This window comes from Lissotriton helveticus, chromosome 4_1 (assembly GCF_964261635.1).
Source record: "Lissotriton helveticus chromosome 4_1, aLisHel1.1, whole genome shotgun sequence".
NCBI classification, from domain to species: Eukaryota; Metazoa; Chordata; class Amphibia; order Caudata; family Salamandridae; genus Lissotriton; species Lissotriton helveticus.
In genome coordinates, this window is record NC_136063.1 from 1,625,545,811 (window position 1) to 1,625,570,459 (window position 24,649).

The window sequence follows — 24,649 nt, forward strand, 5'->3', positions numbered from 1 at the left end:
AATTCGTCAAGAGTTCATTAAAAGCCCATGACTGATATAAATAAAAGACCCGCCCGCCAAGGAGATAGCAGTGATAGCACAGGCTTTTGATGCATATATTGCAGCTATGAAATGCAAACGATCCACATCTAACGCAGGTAAAGATGCGCAAGCTATGGTCCAACAGCGTTCAAGATCCTTGTAACAACCTTGACATTTTAAAAAAATCTTGCGGGCAGTTGACACAAGTCCCCTTTTATGGATTCCTCCACCATAGTTTAACAAGGTCTAATATTCAGCTGCCTGAAGACTGGTGCTAGCCAGAACCACCTTTCGGCAGTGAGATTAGTGCCCACACAGATGATCTGCCTGAGGGTCTCCGATGACAAACAACAGTCCCTGCATAGAGCTTTCTGAGTTCCTGTAAAACGTTCGTACTTATATGTATTCCATGGAATCAGACCGAGTAGTCGTTAAGAAGATGAGTTCTTATGAACAATTTAGATGGGCGAGATAAATAGGATGGTAGGGTTACTGGCTGATAGAGGTCCATGGCTGATAAAGCATGAGCTCTAGCCCTGATGCCCTGATGTCCATGGTCAGTATCACATGAGCTCCAGTCCTGATGCCCTGACGTCCATGGTTGGTATAGCACGAGCTCTAGCCCTGATGATCTGAGGTCCATGGTTGGTATAGCATGAGCTCTAGCCCTGATGACCTGAGGTCCATGTTCGGTATTGCATGAGCTCTAGTCCTGATGACCTGAGGACCATGGTCAGTATAGCATGAGCTCTAGCCCTGATGACCTGAGCTCCATGGTCAGTATAGCACGAGCTCTAGCCCTGATGACCTGAGCTCCATGGTCAGTATAGCACGAGCTCTAGCCCTGATGACCTGAGCTCCATGGTCGGTATAGCATGAACTCTTGCCCTGATGACCTGAGGTCCATGGTCGGTATAGCATGAGCTCTAGCCATGATGACCTGAGCTCCATGGTCGGTATAGCATGAACTCTTGCCCTGATGACCTGAGGACCATGGTCAGTATAGCACGAGCTCTAGCCCTGATGACTGAGGTCCATGTTTGGTATTGCATGAGCTCTAGTCCTGATGACCTGAGGACCATGGTCAGTATAGCATGAGCTCTAGCCCTGATGACCTGAGGACCATGGTCAGTATAGCACGAGCTCTAGCCCTGATGACTGAGGTCCATGTTCGGTATTGCATGAGCTCTAGTCCTGATGACCTGAGGACCATGGTCAGCATAGCATGAGCTCTAGCACTGATGACCTGAGGACCATGGTCAGTATAGCATGAGCTCTAGCCCTGATGACCTGAGGTCCATGGTCGGTATAGCACGAGCTCTAGCCCTGATGACTGAGGTCCATGTTCGGTATGGCATGAGCTCTAGTCCTGATGACCTTCACATTGTTGTGAGCAGATAGCAGCCTTGCCTGTTTCAAGAGAATTTTGATAGCCTTTTCGGTGGAAGTGAGGATTGCATCAAGCCTTCATCTATGAGCCCCTCAACCGCAGCCTGATAAACATTGCACAGATTTGAGTCCTTATCTTGTATAACGCCCCATAAGAGCTGCCAGATGAAACCTAATTTAGCATTTTCAATTTAGGACACACAGAGAGAGAGAGACAGAGATAGCGCACATAACTAGTGTAGTACTGATAGGTCAGGTTGAGCTCAGATTGAAGTTGAGCTTGAGCCATGCATGACGGCAATTAGAAAAGACGTCTGTAGCAACAGCACTGTGTGAGATCTAACCAAGATGGGGCATTTTGTAAATAAAGGATCTATATGTCAGGGTAGGCATCGATTTTCTCTTGTTTCCTTGAAAATTGAAAGGGAGTCTGGAGCGTTGTTAAGATATAGATACCCACCCCTTGAGTTTCCCATTCCTGAATCTGTGCAGAAACAGATATTCATTTTTACTTTTATTACACCAATACTCGGTATTCATGAAATGCCACGGATCCCTCCTGGACCAATAGGACTTGAAACATGTTGACCCGACCCACTTCACCTGCACTTATGACTAAACTGTGTTTCCTCATTGTTAGGAGTAACAGTTTGGCTTCCATTTTTAACCTTACCAGGTAAACCCAGGAATAAAAATCTCTCCCTTTTGGGTACCACCGTGGTATTTTTAATCCACAGTCTCACCAGCCCCATACACTTGCACTCACCATTACGGCATTATTTAGTTTAAAAGATCTCTGGCAAAGAGCCCTCTCATGGGGCCCATGGGCTATTGCAGCACCGACCCCAGGCGAGCAAAAAAGTCCAATGATAAAGCATGACACCCCCCGGGTGTGTGAAGTTAACACTTCCTTTTTTTTCAATAATGTTTGTTGGTTTTTATTTTAACATACTTAGACAACAGAGCAGTTGAGGATGTGCATGAATTTAAGTATGCTATTCACTAAAGAGTTGCAAAGTTACACATACATAGTATATGCAGATATTGGCAACTTATCATAGGTGTGCTGTTTCATTGCTGCATACTGAAAACATTACAAATTAAAAACTACTTAACATATTAGCAGTATATGCCCAATAAATTTGTTGTGCAGACTCTTTATGTAAAGTACTCATACATGCATGGGTCGCAACAGCGTACTGTGTGGCAGATTTGCCTAGCGGGTACCCAGGTATGTATGCGAGAGGTGAGACTACACTACAACCTATCTGTACGGTACTTTTCAATCTATTGTGTCTGTGTGTGAGCATGGGGGAGGGTATGTAAATGTAAATGTCATGGTACTTATAGAGTGCACTGTCACCAGACGGTCACCTTGCGGTGTCGCCTATTCGGCTTCCTGGCGCTGATACTCATACCGCTGTGGAACCCCTCCTGGCTTTCCCTGTGAAGTGTCCACTCCTGGGCACCCCCAGGGTGAAGCCAGGCATCCTTAGCGCTGTTGGGGCTGGTGTGGAGGCTAAGCAAGCTATTGCCCAGAGTTGCAGCGTGGGGCCCATGATTAGAATAGGCACTGAGGCGAGAATTAACAGGTCAGAGGAAACTGAGCCCGAGACCCCGTTGAGGCGGGAATCGAACCCTGGTCCCTGGCAAGAACTCTGCATCAGGGTCTGCCGCTCTAACCATTGAGCCACACTCCTCCACATGTGAGGGCCGAGGCAATGGGGCATCCAGACACAGCTGCCTCAGCAGGGACCAGCTGATGGAGAGGTCAGAAGCGGAACATTATTGTGGGGGTCAATTTTGTATGAGATTGTCGTTATGTTCGTGTTGGTGAAGTTTTGATTCTACATATGTCAAGTACTTCTACCAATCTAAGGGACCAGGGCCCGTAGCATTTATGTGCATGGTGTCCTGCAACTGTGTATGTTCTGCAATCAGCACCTTCCTAAGGCCTGTGAGCCATGTGCATGTGCATTTGGGGTAGGCTTGACTTCCATGTCATGGCCAATCTACGTTTGGCTAGGTCAAGCACCAAATCCAGGAATTTGTTGATATTTTTCCTCCAAGTTGTGCTTTGGGTAATTCCCAGTAAGAAGTGCAGCCCCTGTGCTGGCACCGATGTCTCAGTGTCTTCTGATAGAGTGGATTCCACCTCAGACCAATATGTTCTTATGTTCGGGCAGTCCCAAGCCATGTGTAGGAACTTGGTGTCGACAGCGGGGACAGATATCAGGGTAGACCTCATAAATCCTCACTAGTCTTTGTGGGGTTAAATAGAAATGACGTAGATAGGTAAATAGTGTGAATTTGATTCGGGCATTGATTGATATTATTTTTGGATATGACAATCCTTGCACCCATTGTTTATCTGTTAGTGTAGTTCGAAGTCGGTATCCCAATATTCCCTTAAGGGGTCCATAAGGATCGAGGAATCTGGCTTAAGCAAACTATGTAGCATAGTGATTGCTTTCCTGCGCCATGTGTCAAGAGCGTTTGGAGTATGTCAGAGGTTTTTGGTTTGGTTTGTCTAGTGCCCCACGTCTGGAATAGTCATTGTGTTAATGATGCATATAGTAGGAATGATCCGGGGTATATTCCATAGTCATCTACCAGAGTCGCAAATTTGCAAAGTGTGTACTTAACAAATAGGTTTACCCAAGTTGTGAGTCCTGCAGCATTCCATTTCGTCATTTCTGGACAGTAGATGCCTTCTCGTGAGTTGGGAAGCACCCCCATAGGTAGGTCTGGAGCATAAGGCTGGGGTGATCCAGCCTTATGCTCCAGACCTACAAATTGTACATATTGGTTCCAGCAGCTATGTGCCATGGACATTAAAACGTTATTAGGGTGTTTCGGGATTGCAGTGTTCGAAACACAGCCATTCTAGTAACGTTGTCTAGATTGCTATGTGGTGACCATTGTCCCAGTTCAGAATTATTATGGTTCGCTAGTCATTGCATCAGCCATTGTAGCTGTGCAGCTCCATAGTATTACTCATAATTAGGTGCCCCTAAGGCCCCTTCTGTAATTGGAGCATAGAGTTTTGCAAGGGCTACTTGAGCTCTGTACTTACCCCAAATCAAGTTTGTATTGATTTCAGCTCCCAGATCAATTTATTCGATATTGGGAATAGTAGTGTTGCAAAATAATAAAATAGACGAGGGAGCAACAGCATTTTGTGTATGGCTATACGTCCCATTGGGGAAAGAGGTAGGTCTGTCCAGAATGACATGGAAGAGCAAGCCCTGGTGATTGCTCTCCATGAATTAACTTCCATGATGTTCACTTGTGAAAGATATATTTGCACCCCTAGGTATTTAAAAGAACTGTATGTCCTGGTAAGGGTTGCCTGTGGGACAGCCACCTACCGCTCCAAGGTTAGGGGGACCACTGGGAACAGGAGGGACTATTCCCAATTCACTTTGAGACCAGAGGCATACCAGAAAGAATCCAGGAGTGTCATCAAACCATTTAGTAAGGCAGGGTATTCACGAATATAGATCAATATGTCATCCACGTATAATTAAATTATATGCCATTGACTATTGATTATGTTCTTTGATGCCCCAGTTACATGACTCCACAGTGCGCCTGCCAGGGGCTCCATCGCCAAGTCAAAAATAATAGGTGAGACGGGATAGCCCTGTCTGGTGCCATGTCCGATATGGAAGGGGTCTGAGATAAAGCGGCCAGTTTTTACCCTGGCTTGTGGTGCACTATATAAGAATCTAATCCATTTCAAGAACTTGGGGCCAATGCCATATCTTGCTAGCAACATGTCCAGGTATTCTCAACCCAGTGTGTCAAATGTCTTCTCAATGTCTAAGGAGGCTATCCACGCCAACTCCCCCAATGTGTGTGCCCAGTCCAGTAAATGGAAAAGGCACTGTAAATTGAGGCCCGTATTTCTGCCAGATATTAATCCGTTTTGGTCCATTTGTACTAATAGTTGTGTGACATACATTAATTATTTTAGAAAATGATTTGAAAATTGGGTTACTGGTTGAGGGGGCGAAACACTACTCAAGCAGGAGCCACAATCTATGTCAGGGTGAAAGAGAAGGAAACCCCAAATTAACCTGTGCATAACCCTAACAAAGCAGTCAGACTTAACTTAGAGGCACACACCTGACAAATGCCTCACCAATTCAGTAAAATAGGGTAAAATGTAATAAATTATTTGAGACTAAAACAACAAAAATCAAATCAGTAGAACAAGAAATATGCAATTTTAAAGATTTAAGTGGAACAGTTCTTAGAGGCACGAAGCGGCAACTGTGATTATCTGCCACTGGACCGGGACAAAGCCACAAGTTCAAGCTGAGTGAGATGGAGCGAGGGATGAATACAGGGAGCCAGTTAGTCTCGCTTAACAAGAGTACTATAAATCTTGGTTAGGGAGGATGGCAAGATACCACATCAAGGATATGTCTCAAAGTGGCACTCTAGAGGAGCTGAGAGGCTGCAATGCGAGATCCTGCATTGTCATTGAGGATGCTGTTAATGAGGGGCTTGTGATGTGGAGTCCTGAGTCTTCATCGTAGATGGTCTTGATGAGAGTTTTACGATGTGAAGTTCTGTGTCAAGGATGCGTGATACACTGGCTGATTACAAAGAAGTTGCGGGGATTGGGATGCAGAGATCTGTATTGTCTTCGAGGATGCTGTCAACGAGGGTCTTGTGATGCGAAGGATTACACTGAAGATAATTTGTGCAGCAGAAGTTCGGAGGAGACTGCGGGCTGCAATGTGGAGTCCTGCATTGGGAATGCCTCGCACAGTGGTGGTTCGGGAATGGAGCTGCGCGGAGATGCATTGCAATGCATTGTTCTGCCCACAGCACCACAGCTGGGCTGACAGATCACTTTCAGGTCCAATTTCAAGGGTTCAAGACTAGTCCCCCAAGTGGCACCACTTGGGGGACAAGACTCACAGCAGACTGAGTCCAGGTGCTGGGTTCAAGGTGGTAGGAGCTTGTACTGTCCCTGAAGATTCTGATCAGGAGGCCAGCCAATTGGCCCTTGGAGTCACTCTTGTGGTCCTGGGTTCAAGATGCAGGTCCAGTGCTTCAACGAGGCAACAGGGCAGCAGAGTAGCAGTCCATTTTGCAGAGCAGCACAGCCGCCCTTTTGTGTCATCCACAGGTCCAGACTTGTACTGAAGATTTAGGTCTGAGGGTCCAATATTTATACTTGGAGACAGCTTTTAAGTAGGAAAAGCTTTTAAGGTTTCCACCCCGCACCCACAGAAGTGCTTGAAATTACCTGCCTCAGCTTGTCTGGGGTCACAAAAGAGCAGTGTCAAACCCTTCGTGAAAGTGCTCAGTCAGAGTCCTTGAGATACGCAAGTGTGGTAGGTGACAGCCCCTCATCAAGTCAGAGATGGCCCATCCTGATACCACCTATTCCCCTTTGTCTTACTGCCTAAGAGCAAAACACAATGGCCAACTGTCAGCTACACCTAGTCATGTGACTGAGGATACAGGCAACAGACACTAAATGGCCAGGACAAAAAAAGCAAACTTTTAAAGTGGCATTTTCAGAACTGAACCTTAAAATCCGACTTTACCATTAAAGAGGGATTCAAAGTACAATTCTTTAAACACCAAGCTTGACATTCCTTCCTGCTTACAATCGAAAGTTATCACTTATCAAATGTAATCTTATGGGAGAGATAGGCCTCAAAATAGTGAAACACTAATTTAAGAGTTTTTCACTATCAGGACATGTAAGACTCTCGCAAGATGGCTGCCGACAGGTTGTGGTGAACAGTCGCTGCTAGACCTCTCTCCTCTGTACCCCCCTGTTGGCCCTTACCTGAGGATGTGTGCTCCCCGCTGATGTTTGAGCGCCTGTTCAAGCGGAGCCTTCGATGCTATGAGGCCCTGTGGAAAGTCATCTCCAAAGGACTAAAATTCAGAGTCCTACTCCCAAAAGCTGAGTTGGGCTTAAGAATCCTCGGAATCCTTGGAGCTGTTCAGGGGCCGAAGTGCCTCACGATGCCTCCGCGACCTCAGCGGTCAGAAAAGGAAAGAGAGAAGGGGAAGCCTCCGCCGCCGGACAGCAATGCCAGTAACCTCAGTAAACAACAACCCCAAGACGCTGTGAGGAAGGAGGCCACACCAGCTGCTTTGAAAATGGGTGCAACATGGAAAACCGCCATGCCGACTCCAGTGGTTAAGGGGAAGAAACCAGAAGTCCGTGGCAAAGCGCCGACAAGGGGTGAGCAGCCCGCAGATAAGGCATTGTCAGCTGCATCGGTCACAGAGAAGCAGAAGGTGGGGGCACAACCGCGAGGCAAGGATGTTGTCCTCCGACAGCCCACTCTGACAGAGGCATTTACATCGAAAAACAGGCAGCGGCTGGAGGAAAGCTTCTCCCGCACGGAAGGCGTCCTCGAGGATGCTGCAGAGGAAGCCGCCTTGGACGCGGCCCCGGACGTTGCTAGGCGACGATCGTGCACAGAATCGGCTCCAGAATTGCATGGAGGCAGAGGAGGTGGCGGTGACGGCAGAGGCGGCAGTACTGGCAGAGAGCTTGTGGATAGCCCATCAAGGACTATGATGACTCCTGTAACCCCCGTGACTGCTGGGAACTCGGGTAAGGCTCTAGATATGGGCATTGGTGAAGCACTGGCACTAGCACGGGCAGATAATGGCGGGAATGGCGAGAATGATGACATAGGGACCAGGATACCAGGGAATACGGATATGCTGGACGCCCTCATGCAGGTAGAGGCTGAGTTGAAGGCAGGGGGCTCATGGGGCAGCAATGTTAGCTTGGTTAACAAGAAGTCTCTGATACCCAATGGCATGGAGGTGGTGGATGGCGCAGAAGGAGGCTCAGCAGAGGGGGATTGCTTCTACTCCGTAGATGAGGAAACGGATCTCTCAGCCACAAGCGAGACTGGGACAGAGGGGGAGGATGTTGGCTCACCATCAGATTCTAGTCTATCAGGAAAAGAAAGTACACAGAAGAAAAGATGGACTAAAGGGAAAAAACAGACCTCGGGCTCAGGGTCTCCTACCAGAGGGGGTAAAAAACTTGTATGGGACTACTCGGCCACCTCACAGACCTATGAGGGGGCAAATCCATCACAGCTGCAGGCCCCCTTGGAGGCAATAACTAACACACTGAAACAGATCCAAGGGGAGGCTAGGGCCGAAAGTCGAAGGGCCAGACACGTCACGAAGAAACTCCACAACACTTTGAAGAAAGTAAATAAACTGTATGAGGGTATGGCAAACAGAGTTACCGAAGTTGAAGAGAGAACAGGAAGACTGGAGGACGATATGGGTGCTTGGCAGGAGTTTAAAGCTAATCAGGAAAAGGTCTCTGAAGATATGCTCTGGAAAATGGAGGAGTTTGAAAACCGCCAGCGGCGGAATAACATTCGCCTTTTGGGGGTGGAGGAAGGGACAGAGGGTCAGAACATTTTGAAATTTGTTGTAGATTTGCTTCGCGGTGCTTTTCCGGAATCAGACTGGCAGTAGGAAAAGGAGATACAGCATGCTCACAGGTTTCCCTTTGTAATTAGGAAAGGACGGGGGGAGGCGGTCAGACAGGTAAACCACCTCTTCCCAGAGCAATCTTAATATATGTTGGGAACTATCTCCTTAGAGAAGAGATTATGGAAAAGGCAAGGCCAGAGAACAGACGATCATTCGAGGGTACTTCTTTTTTTGCCCGACCGGACTTTTGCCACGTCACCGTAGAGAGGAGGTGGAGACTGAGGCAGCTCATTAAGCCGTTTCAAGCATTGGGCCCTGAGGCTTACCTCCTATTTCCAGCAAGACTAAAGGTGGTCACAAGGGAGAACGTAGAAATGTTCTGGTCAGAAATTAAAGCCCACAAGTTCCTGGAGCAAGTAAAGTCGCAGAAAGGAGGTTGAAAAGATGGAAAAGGAGACGCTTGGTTGGCTGAAGCTGATAAAGATAAGAAAATAGGATGTCAAGTTATGGGTATTCTGCTTAAGGGGGGAGCACTGGGATCACAAGGCTTCTTGAGGGTGGGCGGTCACAGAGGGAGGTTAGCGACTTCCACACACTGTAGCAACCACATATAGGTCTACTTGACCTATTTTCCTGTAGAGGGGGGGAGGGGGTAAGATCTGGAAGGGTGGGTAGGGAGGGACATGGGGGGCTAGGGGGGGAAGGGGGTAAAAAATGTTGACACAAATTGGCTTGCACTGGTTGGTTCAGCACAAGAGAAGACAGAGCAGTCTTCAAGCAAAACAGCAAATGCAGTACTCGGATATGGAAATACAATATAAGCAAACAAGTGATGGTCTTAAATTGAGAAATAACATGAGGGGCTGGTTAATAACAGGAACGGAAGGGATCTCAGCCTATGGGGAAATTATTATAAAATCTTAATGTGTTGTAGGATTGCTACCATAAATATCTGTGGCCTAAATGATGCAAATAAAAGACTCAGGGTGGCGACACTGTTGAAGACTCTTCGATTGGATCTAGTATGCCTGCAAGAAACACACATAGAGGTATCTAAAAGCTATCTTTTGGGACAATTGGGATTTGCCCTTCTTGCAAATTCTAAGCAAGATTCTAGGAATAGGGGAGTGGCTATATTGGGGAGGACTGGTGATGTTGTTGTGACCAGGAAGAAGGAGGACGAGGGTGGCCGATGGGTGATTCTAGAATTAACCTTCAAGGGGGAGAAATTCACCCTCGCTACGGTCTATGGATCAACGGATGATGATCCCGAAGTATTTCAGTATTTGGATATGGAAATGGCACATTGGGTAGAGCCAATAGTTATATGCGGGGATTTTAACCTACACGATCCTAAAAGTACATTTTCACAGGTGGGTGGACATTATCCGGGTAGGAAAAAGAGAGTGTATAGAGCATTATCCGATCTGGTTATTCATAACTCTCTGATCGATCCTTAGGTTAAGATTCATCCAAATAGAGATGGTAGCACATTTTATTCTGCCCCCCATAGAGTCTTGGTCAGATTAGACTATTTTTTGGTTTCGGGTCCCTTCCTGAAGGGAGCAAAGATGGAAAAACATCCCCGGGTGGCATCTGATCATAGCCCTTTAGTTTTAACTATAGCGATAGGTCAAGATCAGAGGAAGGAAAGACAATGGACCTTTGAGAGAGCTCTCCTCAAAGATGAGGGATATAGGGAGTATATGGAATGTTGGATTAGGAGTTTTCTGGATTTCAACAGAGGAACAGCTCCCCCAGGGGTGGTCTGGGATTCATTCAAGGCCAGCGTCCGCGGGGAAACTATGAGCTATGTACTATCAGCGCAGAAAAGAGAGAAAGCTAGGATAGAGGAAATAAATAAAAAACTGATGGAAGCGGAAGAGATGTTGACGATAGCCATTCAACAGCGGTTGTCATTAGAAACACACTTACTTAGAATTGTCTCTCTTAAAGCCGCAGCCACAGAGCACATATGCAAAAAGGCAGCAGAGAATTACTTAGCTAGAAAGGAAGGGGTGTATGAGTTCAGCGAAAAGGTAGGACATCTGTTGGCGGTTTGGACTAGACAGAAGCTTGCAGCAACAGATATTTTGGAGATCATGGATACCCATGGAAATAGGGTGGTAGGATCCGAGGGAGTGAGGGAGGTCTTCAGGCAGTTTTACGCATCCTTATATCAGGCGGATAGGTTGGGAGGGCTCTCAGAGATTGAGGGGTACCTAAGGGGTGTTACACCGCCGCTCATTACTACGGAATGTAAGGAGGAATTAGATGCGCCCTTTAAGATGGAGGAACTTCTATGGGCTTTAAGCACCCTACCATTAGGTAAAGCCGCCGGCCCTGATCAACTGCCGGTGGAATTTTATAAAACATTCCAGGGAGTAATAGGCGCAGATATGTTCAATATCTTGAGGCAAGCACAACTTGGAGAGGCAATTCCTGATTCATGGGGAGGAGCAGATATAGTAGTGATTCTTTAGAAAGGGAAACCGGCAAATCAACCAGGCTCTTATAGACCAATCACCCTCATGAATGCCGATGTTAAGGTTTATTAGAAAATACTGGCCAAGAGACTTGCAGGGATAATCGAGAGCTTGGTAATCTGTTCACAACATGGATTTATACCGGGTAAAGGGACAACAGAACACACTAGGCAGGTGATTACAATGTTTGACGCAGCAGGTATTCTGGGAGACCCTATGGCGGCAATATTTCTCGACGCTGAGAAGGCATTTGATAGGGTCTCCTGGGAATATCTATGGGGTACCTTAAAGTGGAGTGGAATAGGTGAAGGGTTTATTAAATCAATGAAAACCCTATATAAAAATCCATCAGCTAGAATTAGGGTTAATAGAGGGCACTCAGCAGCGGTTAAAATAGAAAGAGGAACTAGACAGGGGTGTCCATCGTCTCCCCTCCTATTTGCATTATATTTAGATCCCTTTTTACGTAAGCTGGAAGGTAATCAAGGGATCCCCAGATTGTGCTTGAATGGCTGCGAAGCAAAAACGCTGGCTTACGCAGACGATGTAGCCATCTTAACATCTAGCCCGGAGGGTGCTATTAAGGAGGTGGAGATAGAGGCTCAGAATTTTGGCCAGGTGTCTGGCTACAGCCTGAATAAATCTAAGACCCAGATAATTTGTAATCAGTATGCCCAAGGAGAGACGGATCCAAGAGTTGTGGCCTCAGCAGTATACCTGGGAGTGGCAATATCGGCGGATGTTGAAGTTGTTGTGCAGAACAATATGGCTCCATTGATGGCCAGTGTAAAACTGGACTTGGAACGGCTAAACAATCTTCATCTCTCTCTAGTGGGGTGTACGAATATAATTAAGATGCTTATTTTACCTAAATTCTTGTATTATTTCAGGGCAATCCCCCCTTCTTTTTTAATCAAAATGGTTCAACACACTGGAAGGGATCCTCAACAGATTCATTTGGGCACAGGGCAAGACCCGCAGGGCATATAGGTTTATGACACTGCCGAGAGAAAGAGGCGGATGGGGGGCACTGGATTTTATATTATTGGGTTGCTGCGATCCAGTACATGCAAGGACTTATAGGAGGAGGTGGGTTAGATCAAAGAATAACAGATTGCTCTTCTAGAATCTATGCCGCCGTGTTGGGGGAAGAAGTGGAAAATTGTTTTTTAAAATGTATAGAGTTCGGATACTATGAAAGAACTAGGTGCAAAACAGTTGAGGCAGGCATTAAGGTATGGAGTGCATGTACGGGAAAAAATTGGGCATAGGTAGATTTAACCGGTATACAAAGTTGGTTAAAAATAGATCTCTTCCGGTAGAGATATTTGGTGATACGACAATGGAAAGGTGGGCGGCGAAGGGAATCGATCAGATCGGAGATGTTAGGACCGCGGAGGGATTTGTATTATTTTCAGACTTAATGGATAGGTATGGATTGGATAGACAGGACTTTTTAAATACTTACAGATAAGGAGTTTTCTAGGGAATAAACACGGGGGACAGGTGGGGTTTAACACAATCGAGATCATTGAGAAAATAAGGCTAGGGGGGGACTGCTCGATACGAAGCTTCTATGCCAGTCTCTTGGATACAAAGCAGGATTATATTGATAAATACAGTGAGAAATGGGCTGAGAAATTAGAAAGTGATTTATGTTGGTTTCAGGACTCACTGGAGTTAGGATGGACACTCTTATGCTCTGCGTCGCTGCAGTCGCAACACTACAAAACCCTTTACTCACTCTATTATACTCCGGCGAGGATAGCGAAATGGGGTGGGACTACAGGCATTACCTGCCCACGGTGCAATTCTAGAGAAGCAGATATAATACATATGTTTGCACTATGCCCACAGCTACATACACTTCTAAAGGATATAGAGATCTTCCTAGAGGCCTCTCTGAATATTAAAATAAGTCTTAGACCTGTACAGATACTATTAGGAATCGTTCCTGAGGATGGTATCCCACAGCGGGAATTTATCTTTGTAGCCATGGCAGTCTATAGGCTGTGCATCGCCAGGGCTTGGCTGGATAAGAATCCCCCGGGGTTGCAAATATGGTTGTCTAATCTACTAGCAGCATATAACTTAGAAAGACCTATCTATGCAAAGAAAGGCAGGAAAAAAAGACAGCTGGGAATTCGAATTTGGGAACCGGTTAGTAATTGGAGAGCGGGGATGGGATAGCATACTGGGGACGGGTTGGAAATGCTTGCAAATGTAAATGAAAACGGTATATATCTTGCTTTCTTTCTATGTCTTATGTATATGTCAGAGATGAAGGACTATCATGACTATGCTTATGTTTGCATTTATGTTTGCGTTTATTAATTTATGGTTTTTGGAATGAAGAAGCCTTGTCTAAATCTCTCTGGTGCTGTATGGTAAATAATAAAATATAAAAAAAAAAAGGACATGTAAGACTCTAAAGTACATGCCAACCTTTTTAAATACACTGCACCCTGCTCTGTGGGATATGTAGGGCCTACCCTAGGGGTGACCAACATGCATTAAAAAAGGAGGTTTGGGCCTAGCATTCTGCCAAGTCAAAATGGTAGTTCGGGAGTAAGACACTTTTACCATGCTAAAAGGAGAGAGCAAAAGCACTTTAGCACTAGTTAGTAGTGATAAAGTGTGCAGATTCCTAAAAGTCTCTATCTGGATTGGCATGGTGAACAAAAGAATGATGGATGTAACCCAGATCTCTTGTCTTGGGGTGAAAGTTTGATTTGCTCTGCATTCCGTCCATCATCTGTGTGTCTTTTGCACTGAGAACTCAGGGCACCATACGTGTGGCTCCAATCCTCTTAAGACAGCCCTTGGGGTCAGCCCCTGGATCTGAAAACTCCAGCTGAACCCAGAATACTGCAAAAAACACAAAACTTCAGCAAAAACCAGTATACTCCAAAAACACCCCAAAACTATGTAGAGACGTCTTTCAGGATACAATATGAATGAGCTGGAATCTTGATCATGCCAGGGCAGTGCGGGGGGGGGGGGGGTGCCACTGCACCGATAAACACCACCACAATGTGGTGGCTGAGTTTTTACCGGACTCTGGAGCGTGGAGTGGGCAAACTCTGCTATCTCCACCAGCAGAGTGGAGTTTACTGCGCACGCCTAGGTCACAGACTCTACATTTGCATCCGGTAGGGTACTTGTCGGTTGGAACAGTTCAAGTCCTAAAAAGATACTAGGGCCATACACTGTGCCCTCCTAGTTGCATCACTAGTGTGCTCCAGTCAGGTATAATGACTATTAGGTCTCTATGTGTTGCAAAATCGTAGAGGCTACTGCTATCAGCTGAACCCTCTGTCAACACTATGTACTTTTTTCTACCTTGAAGCCTACAAGGGATGTCCTGATGCAAGAAAATAAGTTCTGGTAAAAAATCATTATACTAGTGGGTTGCTCCAGTGCGAGATTCGAGAAAGTCTGGGTTTGCCGTAACAAACCACTGTGAAACAGGCATTTACTCCAACAGTACCTGGACTTGGGGGTAATTTAGAGTTAGGCCAAGCAGGAGCATCACAGTGTTTTGATGTTGTTCAGCCCCACTAAACCTGTGGCTCCCCTACTCTGTTTACAGTGGCAGAATCTCAGTTGACTCTGTCAGCTCAGACCCAGGAACTGGAGGATGGTCTACCTTTGGACTGCCAGGTTACAGTAGTGTGTATCCCACCCTATTTAGAGAGGCAAGGTGACCTTCATTTGTTTTCCCTGCTCTAGACTATCCTGTCGTACTTGGCGGGCCCAGGGTGGGAAAACATAAAAGAGCCCAAGAGAGCATGGGAGAAAGTCCCTCTGCATCAGTGCCATTGTTTTTTTGTTTTGCGAAAACATACTGTTGCTTTGAAAATCCACACAAATAGGGTTCCTTCCTTCTACCCCACTAAGTACTGGTAGTTACTCCAGTGGCACAAAGGGTGCAACGCTATTGGCTGGCAAACCATGTCAATGGAAACCCTGCTTACAGAATCCTTCCTTTTGTCTTTCCAACTTTTTTCCTTATTTCCATTTTGATAATCTCACTTCAGTGATCTTTCTCCACAACATGTCTCCACATATGCATAGGGAACCAGTACAAATGTATTTTTACCCCCTCAACCACCACAGCTTAAACATCTGACAGACTCTCAACATTCAACACAAAATTTATTTTATCACGTCCAACATGCATCTCCTGCCGAACCTATTTCAAAATCTTACAACCTCCAGAGCTCCAAAGAAGAACCTACTGACAACATATTATTATTAACATCATGAATGGAGTATTGCCAGGTATTGATATACCTCTTTACTGTTCATGTTACCCAAAAGTTTGCACTTATATGTGCCTTGCCTTGACCTATCCAACATAACACCTCTCCACATGACACAAAAACGAATGCTACCTTTTCAATATGAGCACAAAAGACCCTCAGTTACCTTCAAGAAGCAGGGAGGAACCCCACACTTGCCACCTTAGATCCAATTAATTCAAGATCAATCACATTGAGTAGACAATGCATAAACCACTAACAACAATGCCCACTTCTTCAAACCCATTCTTGCTCTATGCTATGCCAGAAACATGCTGCAGTGGACAGTATACACCACACAAATCCATGTGGTAAGGCAGATTTCACACATTCAATTCCCATACACCAACATGTATTTCAGACAATCCACATCACTAAGAGGCCACATATGAGGCAGCGGTACATCATACAAATGATAATTATGCCGCCTCCTTTTACTGATGCACCCTTCGATAGACAGAGTTGCAATCTTTCTGATCTCCACCTATTATAACATCCATATTGTGTTTAGTGTCCTATTATTAGTGGCCACTGAGTGACTAGACATGATTGAGATGTGTCCAGGCAGGATCCAGGCCTGCCTAGTGTTGGTGTCCACACAGCTCTCAAGACAGTGACTGATGAAGTAAGTTAGAGACAGTGGAGCTCCACCAAAAGACAAAATATCTCATGTAGTTTAAGGTCAAATAACAAACCTAGAGGAACGGGGAAGATGAAGAGGACACTACAGTTCTGCCAACGCACTGCTTATCTTGGTCTAAAAAACATGCCTTTCGCACTCCAACAGCAGTGCGTTCAGAGTGGGAGATTCCGAATAGCCATATTTAATGTATGTTGAACAAAATGTACAAAGATTATACAAGCAACTATTGTTTACTTGTTGCAATAATATTATGACCAAGGGCCATATGTATCAAGGCCAAATGGGTTCGCAAACGCCGAAATTCGCAGAATTTCGGCGTTTGCAAACTCATTTTCGCAAAATGGTATGTATGAAAGAATTTGTGTGCAAAATAAGAAATCGCTAAATTTGCCATTCCTTATTTTGCGATTGCATTTAAGGAATCGCATATTTTGCGATTCCTTAAATGCAATGTATTAAGCAAAAAAAAAAATCCAAAATGCTCTTAAGGAATCGTAAATTACCACCAACTTCTAGTTGGTGGTAAGTTGCGATTTCATTGAAAAATGCACATTTCAGCATTTTTCAAAGTGCCATGTGACGCACATACATGCCCTTAGGGCATGTATGTGCACCACATGTGCACCCATGCTTATTTCAAGGGTGCAACAGGGTGTCCTTTGAACACCCCTGCACCCTTGAAATTATTCTCAATTTGCGATTAGCAAATTGCGAATGGCAAATTGAGAAAAAATTCTCATTCCTTCCTTTGGGCCTCCTGGCCCATTGAAATGAATGGGAAAGTATTCCTTAATTGCGAATTCACAATTTGCGAATTCGCAATTAAGGAATATCAAGAAATCGCTAAGAAATTGCGTTTTCTTGATACATACCATTTTGCGATTCTGAAATAGCGATTTCTTAAAAATCGCTATTACAGAATCGCAAATTGGTTCCTTGATACATATGGCCCTAAGTCCAAGATTGTTCACTGGAGCTAAGCATTATGACAAATCCCGTCCTCTAATGTATAAATGTCTCCTGAATGGATGCATCTTCTATCTGCTGGAGACATGGATATAAATGAGCTCCTAAAGGCTGATAAAAAAGGATGCATAGAAGTGTTCACCAACAAAACTGAATATACTCTCAACTGTAGGGTGATAACTACAAACAGGCATAATAGACTGCTATTTGGTTTCTGCTGTCACAGACATAATGCTCTAGCACAAAGCTTGTTGGCAAAAGACAAGTCTGCCCTTTCAATGTTCACTAAAATGGACACGAAGGATCAACATGAACATGATCCACTTCTTCAGTATCCAAGGCTGACGTTGTCCCGTTTCAATATCTATACTCTCAAATGGAAAAACATTCAACTCATTAGTCTTAAATTAGAAACTACAAATGTTACAAATTCCAGCCCCAGTTGTATCTTGTGCACTCACCAGTGAAATCACAATCTGCAAACATGCTCCATCAACAGCTTGGTAGAACTGAGATCCTTTATTTTACCCTCAATCATACCAAAACAAAGCCTGTGTGGCAAGGGGGAGACCAGCCTTCTCTCTATCAGATTCATTTCCAAGATATTTGCAGGAAATTATACTGCTGTCAATTTCTGCCATGTGAGAAAATAGGGAAGTTCACGGTTCTCAAATTCCCCATGGCCATTAATCACTATCACACCTAATCTTAGTCTCCCATTACGGTTTTATTAATAGCACTGTGATATTTAAATGCTGCCATTTACAAGAGTGCAACACTCCTGAATCAGGCTAGATTGTTTTCTGATGTGTAGAGGATGTTCACTAAGCACATGCTTTGCTATTGCTATCCTACGGTTCTCACACCCATGAACAGCAGCTTCTATTTGCATCTAAATATTACTGCACGACACTGGTGAGCATCAAATACGTCATATTCGGATTTTAATGTCGGTCCCATAAATCAACTGCAGTTATTTATTGCCTTGGGAACATATTCTCTCTTAAACTCTCTGTATTAAATATGCATGGATTTGTGCTGATTCTGAAGTTCTTCCCATGGCCCAAAATGTTTATCGAATTTACTTTTCACTTTTTAAATATGGGAATTCCTGACTTATTTTCGTTTTGTATCTGGTACATGCTGGGTTCCTGTTTTTCGTCCTTTGGGTTCGTGCTACTCCCATTCGGTTCCCATGGCATCTGGAACCGCCCGTGGAAATACTTGTTGTGAATTACTTACTGCTGCTTTGAACACGGGAATGCCAAAGGCAATCCTGTCTGTGGGCACCCATGCATCGTCCAGGTATAGGGTGCCGAACTCTCTCCTTGCTGCTTCACCTCCCACATCATCCCACCCATCAGTAATTTATCCTGGTGCTTTGTGATTCCCAAGCCAGTAAGGTAAAACCAACTAACATTCTTCCAAAGGTTTACTGCACCCTCCCTCCCTTCATTGTCTGGAAAAAATACTGAATCCTCTACTAGCCTAGATGATGGTCAGTTCCTGGTCACTCTTTAAATATTGCCATAAAACCCAATCTTATATTAAATTAAAAATGATATATTATGATTGCCACAGGGGCTCTTTAGGTGCAGATATTGCAATGAAAGCTCCTCTTAACTAATGACTTTGGGCCTGATTTAGAGTTTGGCCAACAGAGTACTCTGTGGTCTACTCTGCAGCTGCGTTAATGCTAAATTTAATAGAGGTAGTAATGGAGGCAATGGCAATGCAGATGGTAGTGGAAATGGTATTGGTGGTGGAGGAGCGAACTGCAGAGGCAGAGCTAGAAAAAATTCTCCCCTTTCTAGGTTATGTTTGCTTCCTCACTCTTCCTAAACCAACAACAAATGTATCTCTCTCCCTAGCTGAACTTCCTAGGCATGCCTTTTTGTAAACTCCGCCTCTTGTAGGCTCCCTGTGGCCCAGTTAATGTTACGATATACGTTTCCATAACATGTTTTGATTTGTTCCCATTCCTGAGCCTGTTCCCATGGCCTGCCTCCCCTCTGCCCCTAATCTCCTGGGACAGATGCCTATATGTTCCCCCATGGCACCATCAAATAGCTTATTTCCATTCAGTGTTTTGCACGCTCATCAGTATCAAAGCGGCTCCTATGGTTCACATTCTTCATGCCCCCCAACGTAATTTTCTATCCTTCTTTCCTTTCTAATGATCTTTGTTATTGTAGTAAATTACTTCTCTACTGTCCTTCACTAGATAGAATGTACCATGACATCATAGAATGCTTCTTTTATAGGACTTACACTCTTCAGGTTATCTAGAGTGATCTTTTCCCCTATTTCTCTCCAATGGGTCTGTGTCTATGTTCATCTTTTTTTGCCAGGGTTATTACCATGTGGTGTACCCATGTATGGGGAGGTTGTGAGTGTGACAGCCTTTCTTTGTCGCATTGGTCTTTGTTCTTTATCCATGCTGTTTCACTAAGGGAGGGGGATGAGACATGTAGTTGTTTTTCTGTTCATCTAAAACTTAGCATCTTATTGTATTTTTGCTCATGCTAATGATACCTCATGCCGTACATGTCGTACTTTATTAGATTTGTGTATCTCATTCTGTTCTTTCTTGCCAATGTTATATTTGAGGTATCTTGCCTATATTTCTCTCTATTCTGTTGTCATTCCCTAAGGAAAGAGGATGTGTAGTAAATTACTTCTCTACTGTCCTTCACTAGATAGAATGTACCATGACATCATAGAATGCCTGGGTGTCTCTCTGGCTCACTGTGTCAGTTGGTGATCTCAGGCTGAGCTGCTTGGAGCTTGCGCCTGGTGGGGTTGTTTTACCTATACTTCCTATCGTCTCCTACTTACCTATCCTAGAAGGAATCTACAATAAAGGATTATTTAACATACACAGTTGGACTGTGCATCTTCCTTTACTACAGTTATCTTTCACTTTTGTAGCAACTTCTCTTCATAACTTCCCTCCACTTTTCCTCTCATGGATTGTTCCTCAGGGATTTTAATATCAATTCGGGTGGTCACATAATGGAGAACCCTGGCCATCCTCCCAAATGGACTGTGGTATCACTAATCTTAGTTCCACCCTTTCTTGTTCCTGGCAGCTCTCTGAAAGGCTCCTACTCCCAAAATGGCCAACACTGTCTTTCCTTCTGAGTTTTCCTCCATTTGACTGCTGACTGCCCCTTAATGCCTCACTCCCCATTTTGTATCCTTGTGCTCACTTTCATTTCACTTTTCCTGTCCTGCACCCCATTCTCCGGACTTCCATCCGACTCAAAGGTTTCCTCTTCTGACCTGGTCTTTAATGCATCTTTTGTTTAGGTAGATTTTGTTTAATCTCATCCCTGCAACCTTTACTCTACTGGGAAGACTTACTCACCTGGTGGATATGAAGTATAACTCATCATCCAACTGTTCTGTAGTTAAAAGAATCTAATGTAAGTGCAAGTGTCTTTGTTGTTTGGACCTGATGCTAAGTACCACTTTCATTGTAAAAACATACTCCACAAGTACTCGTTTACATACTCTTACATGCATCTGTAAATTGACCAGAAACATCCAACTCTCCGTTAATAAAAGTACAAACAGTGCATAGTCCTTTTTATTTGTACTAATTGATATGAACTTTTCATAAAACATCCTATTTAGTCCCATTTTAGATGTTTTGAGGCTTGTAAAAGAATGTAAAAGAGAACTACACAATTGTCTTTTACATACTATAAAATGCCTTTTTGAACTTGCCATTATGTAGTGATTGTTATATTGTTGTGATCATGTCATATTTGGGTTGATCCTACAGGATAATTGGTTCTGCTAGTGCACTCTTGTTAATATTATTTCTCACATCAGATCTGGTTGAACAATACATCTGGATTGTTTTTAAGGATGCACTATTATCACTGATGTTGCTCATGATGGATCTGCATGCATGCTATGCTGGGATAGTATTATTCTTGCCTTTTCTTGATTGTTATTGCTCATACTACTTCTATAGCTGACCCCACATGGAACTTGACCTGCAGTTTCACTCAAGTAATACCTGGGTGGACTTTGCCGGTGATTGTTTCATAGTTGTGCTTTCCTAACTGCCACTGCTGATGTCTGATTTGGGTGGGCTTTACGTGCTGATTGTTTTCCAAAGCTTGGATATCATATATGGATGGCATACTTTCACTTTCTCATACTGGGGGCTCACTTCAATCACGGTAAAGCTTACTTTTGCTGCCATTGCTGTAATATTATGTATGGAGTGGGCACATGAACTCTGTGCTCTTCAAAGTCATCTCTTTGAAGTTCCCCCACACTTCACAGGCCCAAATGAGCTGGATTTCTGATCCTACCACTTAAGTACACTTCTGGGCCTGTTAAGTCTCTGCCAGGAAGGACTGCTATGCTGCTGTAGAACTATCATTCTGCTGGACTGCTGCTCTGGAAGAACTGGTTTCTTGCCGAGCTACCCTGCTGCCCCTCTGGTCTGACTGAGAAGGACTGGACCCACATCATTTGAACCCAGAGTGACTGCAAGGGCTTGCTGGCTTGCCTATTGACTGAAATCTCAGGGACATAAAAGACTCCCAACTCACCTGCTTCAGAAGCTAGACTCTGCCATCTGTGAGTCTGCCCTGCCAAGTGGTACTAACCCTGTCCTGGGCTCTTGAAAGTAGGTCTAAATGGCTGCTCCAGCAGAATCCATGCATCACTGTTGACGCAAGGCTCGGAACAGACGCATCTCCACTGCGGATGCATCATCTCCGTTGGATCGGCATTGATGCATTACAGCCATTGCAAGGATCGACACCGATGCATCACCACTGCACCTTGGTGCATCATCCCCACTGCTGATAAATCACCATCTTCGCAAGGCTCAGAACCTATGTATTGCCTTCCCTGTGAGGACCGTCCACGATGCATCGCTTCACCTGCACCTCTGCGACAGAACCAAGGTACTTTTCAGTGGGATTTGACCCGATATAGGGCAACCAGATACACCCGGTTGGTGCTTTACACATATATAAAAGACTACATTTTAGTTAATTCTTTAAAAATCCATACCTCCGGTTCTACATATTGGATATTTGTTGTTTAGGTTTTGTTTTGTTCCTTAACCACTTCGCTGCGTGCATCGGCCAATGGCCGCCTCAAGCACTACCTCGGTAGTGCTGTGCATGTCCGTTGGCCGACGCGGCCCCTCCCACTCGTTTAAACCACCGCACCGCGGCAGAATTCGCGCCGCGGTTAAGCGGTTAAATTAAGCTCTGTTTTCTAACCAAGTGTGATATCTTTTTGTGTGGTGTTTTCCACTGCTTTACTTTCTGCAGTGTTGCACAAATACTTTACACATTGCTTCTTAGGTTAGGCCTGACTGCTCTGTGCCAATCTACCAGCTTTTGAGCACAGGTTAATTAGGGATGTGTTTGTGACTTACCCTGACTAGGATTGTGGTTCCTGCTTGGACAGGGTGCATACCTCTGCCAACCAGAAACCCAGTTCTAACAGGGGTCAAGACTGATTTGCATTCCAAACTGAGGTGCCATGGTGTGCAAAGTAATGCTGGATTAATACGCAGCTCAAGAAATTACCAGTGGATGAGATTTATTCAACCATTCCATCCATCACTTTTGTGTAAACTGTTGTTTGTCACCATAAGTTGGACAGGTATGTCCAGAAGTGGGTCCAGGGCACACTGTGTTACTGGAATCACGCTTTACCTGGCTGATGAGCCCTAAATAGGAAGAAACCAGTCCTGGGTTGCTTGTGTTCCTGTTCATGGAGTACCTGGCTTGGCATTTCAGTCTGTACTGTTCCCATTAGAGCAGAGTCAGGACTGATTTAAATATGGCTCTTCCAAACTGAGATGGCATGGTGTGCGAAATAAAGATGAATTGGGATACGGCCTGAGTAATTACCAGTGGCTGAGATTAATTCAAGCATTCCATTCATAATTTTTTTGTATACATGGAGGATAGGTTGTCTTGTCGCTATGTAAGGTTGGTTGGAAAACATCAGGTCTAACTTATTTCTGATGTTGTGTGTAGGGGCCGAGACAAGTTGTTTCGAACTGATGGCTTGTATACCTCCACCAAAGCTAGCACATTTGCATCAAATCAGAATATAAATCTGAATATTAAAATCCACCTAAATGACAAAAGTGTCACATTTTAACATGTTAGGGATAAGTGATTCCACTACAGAGATGATGAATAAGGAAAGGGGTCCCATAGGCCAGTATATGATGGCTATGAAAAATAAGCAGGAGGGTCTTATTTTTATTGTGAATTTATGACTTCTGCCTGAGGCAGGCTGATTTTATTCAAAATGAAGCATGTGAATTTAGAACAGAAAGGATAATGGACCCCTCACACACAAAGTGGGCGTCCTAGGTGAACGATGGAAAATGTAGTGGGGATAGCTGTGGCTAAGTCCAGTATGGCGGAGCTTTTCAGCCATGTTTAAGTGAAAAAAATAAAATTCAGTATTATATGTGGAAATATAGCAAAACATTTTAAGACGGTGCTTAGGTAAGGAGGACACATTGGTGAGGTACCCTTTCCGAAAGTTATTACAGGGTGAACTGTAGATCTCTGCAACTGTAGGTCTGTACGTGGGGTTAAAGCAAAAATTACAGACAGAGCATATGTCTTGGCCTAGATGTGATTAACATTTGTAGGGGCAAAACAACTATGAGGGTGCCAAGGCTAAGACGTTCTTAGGGGGTTCTTGGTGGATAGAATCAAGACCAGGGGTCTTGGAGTTGGATGCGATCAGGCATGAATGCGTGCAGACAGATTTGACTTTAAGGTGCCTTCAGAGTGCCATAGGTGTGCCCACTGCATGAACGCACAGTCACATCACTTTTGTAGGTGGTCAAGGCCTGTAGAGCAACTAGAGCACATTGCGCTCAGGTAGCAAGAAAACACTCTGGGGCAAGAATGTATGTAAGGCAATGCAGCAAGGCAAGTTGCAGTGCTACATGAATGTGAAAGAGCTATAAATTGCCATATCTTCAGAGATATTATGCCCTTCAGCTCTCTCCCTGTACTTGTGCACATAAGGCTGCTTAGCACAAAATGCAAGCATCACTGCTCTATGGTGCCAGGGTGCCTGCACTGTGGTTAGGATTGTTTTTCTGCAGGAAGGCACATCTTCCTGCACTCAAGTATTCCAAAGAGGAAGTAACAAGGAGTAATAAATGCTTCTTGTTATGGCTGTCTCAAATTGGCCCCGATTTTGGTGCAAACCTGAGTTTACAAGTCTTCGTAAATCTTGGGTTGCACCAAAATACTTGGTTGGAGGCATGGCAACACCTATGCTCCACCCATGTAACACTTACCCAACACAAAATATTGCAGGGCAGTGCTATGCATTGTGTTGTGTTACTTTGCATTTTCTAAACCACC

General features: G+C 44.5%; 1 protein-coding gene across 7 annotated transcripts in view; it reads right to left on the reverse strand.

Moving 5' to 3' along the window:
• The window catches only part of ITPRID1 (ITPR interacting domain containing 1), a 462,385-nt gene that overhangs the window by 137,023 nt on the left and 300,713 nt on the right, over positions 1-24,649 (reverse strand). The window lies entirely within an intron of this gene.